The sequence below is a fragment of the Molossus molossus genome, unplaced genomic scaffold, assembly GCF_014108415.1.
Source record: "Molossus molossus isolate mMolMol1 unplaced genomic scaffold, mMolMol1.p scaffold_m16_p_10, whole genome shotgun sequence".
NCBI classification, from domain to species: domain Eukaryota; kingdom Metazoa; phylum Chordata; class Mammalia; order Chiroptera; family Molossidae; genus Molossus; species Molossus molossus.
In genome coordinates this window covers 71322087-71325118 of record NW_023425345.1, presented here as the reverse complement: position 1 = coordinate 71325118, position 3032 = coordinate 71322087, and positions in this window count along the sequence as shown.

Below are 3032 nucleotides of genomic sequence, written 5' to 3'. Positions count from 1 at the left end.
ACACTTTGATTAGTGATCCATTATGTGGACAGAAATTAGTATGTTTGAAATATGTAGGCTTTACTGAGACTGTTTTAGAATTTCCATGCTAGTGACATTAGTACATGGACGATTGCTGCAACCTAACCTGACAAGACAAAGGGCTCAAAGGACTCAGATGTTCCAGGGATTAAAGTCTGGTGACCCCACTAGATAAACAATTTATACTACTTAAAGAGTAAAGGAAATCCGGAATGGGTAGATGAAGATGATGAATATTAATTATGACCTGTGCACTAGCTGCAAATGAGAACTATAGCTTGTTTTCTCAACTTTACTGTAAACAAATCTCATTTTTAGAGATTGCAAAGAATACACCTAGAAGAGTCAGAAACAGAGTGAAGTTAATAGAGGACACAAGTTGATTCAAATGATACAATTGATGGTCTATGCACAGAGTACCATGCTAAATTCTTTAGCTCACCTGAATTCAGCACATATGAATTCACTGTCTGAGAACCTTATCAAATATATGTAGTACAGTCTCTTTACTTTTCTGCCTCATGGCTTTCTTCTTAGCCACAAGAGGTTGCTTATCCTGCTGGGGTAACCTGAGATTTCAAGGTAGTTAAAGTCCCCTGAGCCATTCCTGAACGAGTAAGGAACAGAAGTTGGTTTCTAGTTCACCCAGCCTCTATCCTTTGAGGAGAAGGATCAATTCTGAGGTGTATTTTATGTATTTCTCATAGTTTCCCAGTGGGATTGAATGATTTCCACAGAGGTAACCAATTAATTAACACACACTTGATTGGATGTTCTGCCATCCATATCTTACAATCTCTCTTTTATCTAAATTTTAAGAGCTGTTGCAATAAAATAGAATACGAGAACTAAAGGAAGATTGTCTAGGTTACTTTTAAAGTCTCGTAATGCTAGAAGTGTCAACATGCAAATGTGAATTTGAATGGTGTCCCACAAGAATATTTACTTAATACATTTCATTCAATCGAATTTTGGTCCAAGTGGTTCACTGACTCAGTTCTATACAGAATTCCAATTTCTTCACTCCAGGACATGTCTGCATTTAAGTGTAGTCTCTCTCTCTCTATATATATGCCACTTTTTATTTTTTATTTTTGTCTTACAAATTTGCCTTTTGATTTTGTTACTTTTATGTAATTAAATTTCAATGTTTTCATCTCCAGATGATACAGCAAAATAAACTGATAATGGGGAGTATAAAAAAATGTACATCTACCTATAGGTATCTTCAAATTTTAATTTGAAATGTTAAATAATGTTTGGACTATCAAAGAATACTGAATCTAGGGATATTAAGTGGGTAGCTATTTTATTTTCAGCTGGCAACTTTATTCCTTTTAGAGTAGTAATATCAAACTTTCAAATTCATCATTCTCTAGCATAATTTATGGCCAGTGAATTTTATACTCATTTACTTGAGAACTGTCCTTTAGAATTAGAATAAAATTTATGAGGTGTTTAACAATTTTATTTGTAGTATTAGGTGGCTCAAAAGACAAGAAAAGTGAGTGTGTTTCTAAATAAATTTTCTAAATACCACCTCAGAAATATTTTTCCAAAAATATAATAATTTTGATTTCTCTGTGTAGGGTTGAGGTTTGGTGGATGAACAAAATCTGACCTTGAGGTACGCATTCTCGCATCCTGGCCAGCCAAGGATCAAATATACACGTGACTAGATAAGGTATGCACGTTGGGTTTGGAAAGCCACCCTGATAGCACCAATGGGCTTATTGCTGAAGCATAAATGTGTTTGTTATGTATCTCCACTGAAAACAGTGAGAGACAGCTGAAACAGGAAGTATGCTGGGCTTGGCTGTAAGGTCAGCAGAGATGCGATCCCAAGGACTTAATTACCTAAAACACCATGTAACCTAGGGAACCACTTTGGAAATAAATTGGGCTGCATTCAGACATCTGGAGCATTTGCTCCCTTGCCATGTTCCTCACTCCAAGCAGTGTCTGCCTATAGTTCATTGCATTGCAACGACCCACAGCAAGCCAAAAGAGTCGGCATTTCTGGTCAGTCTTGAAGCAACATAATATTTTACCAATTCCAAGAATCATAGTATATACATTCCTTTTTTTTCCCAATCCTCACCCAAGGATATTTTTATTTATCTTCAGATAGTGTGGGAGGGAGAAAGGGAGAGGGAAAGGGAGGAAGAGAGAGAAAAACAAGGATGTGAGAGGGACACGTTGAATGGTTGCCTCCTGCACGACCCTGACCAGGGCGGGGGACAAACCACAACTGAGGTACGTCCCCTTAACAGGAATTGAACCTGCGACTCTGGTCAGTGACTGACGCTCTAACCACTGAGAAAAAACAGCCAGGGCAGTGTGTGTGTGTGTGTGTGTGTGTGTGTGTGTGTATGTGTGTGTGTATATATATATATATATATGTGTGTGTGTGTGTATATATATATATATATATTCTGAATTACATTAGTCTACAAATATTTATATTTAATAGTAAAAAATAGTTATTGAAGCTAATGACATTGAAGGAAAATATATAATAAAGTGCTACACAGGAAATTAACCAAAGGACAAAAAGCATCTTTGAAAGAAAATTCTGTTCAACAAACTTAGTGAATGCTTCCTAGGTGCCAGACACTGAGATGATTGTTGTAATGGGTAAACAAATGCAGTTTGAGTCTCAGCTTTGATATTTGCTGATAATGCAATTTAGAGAACTTATTATTAACTTCTCTACTAACATCTTTATTGTTGAAAGAAGACTACAGATACTTGTGTAATAAGCTTGAATTTAGGATTAAATGAAATAACATATGCAAATGTCAAGCAGCATCTAGGGCTAAGTGTTCAACAAAGATAACTGGTTCTTAGACTAGGGCTTTAGGGATGAACAAGTGAGACATTTAGCATGAAGACAGACAATTTAACATGTAATTATAATACAGTAGGATAGGTGCTCTTATAAGAAAAACAGAGGAGGTAGTCATAAGATAAAACAGAACAGGCTTTTGAAAGAGGGAATAGTTAAGTTA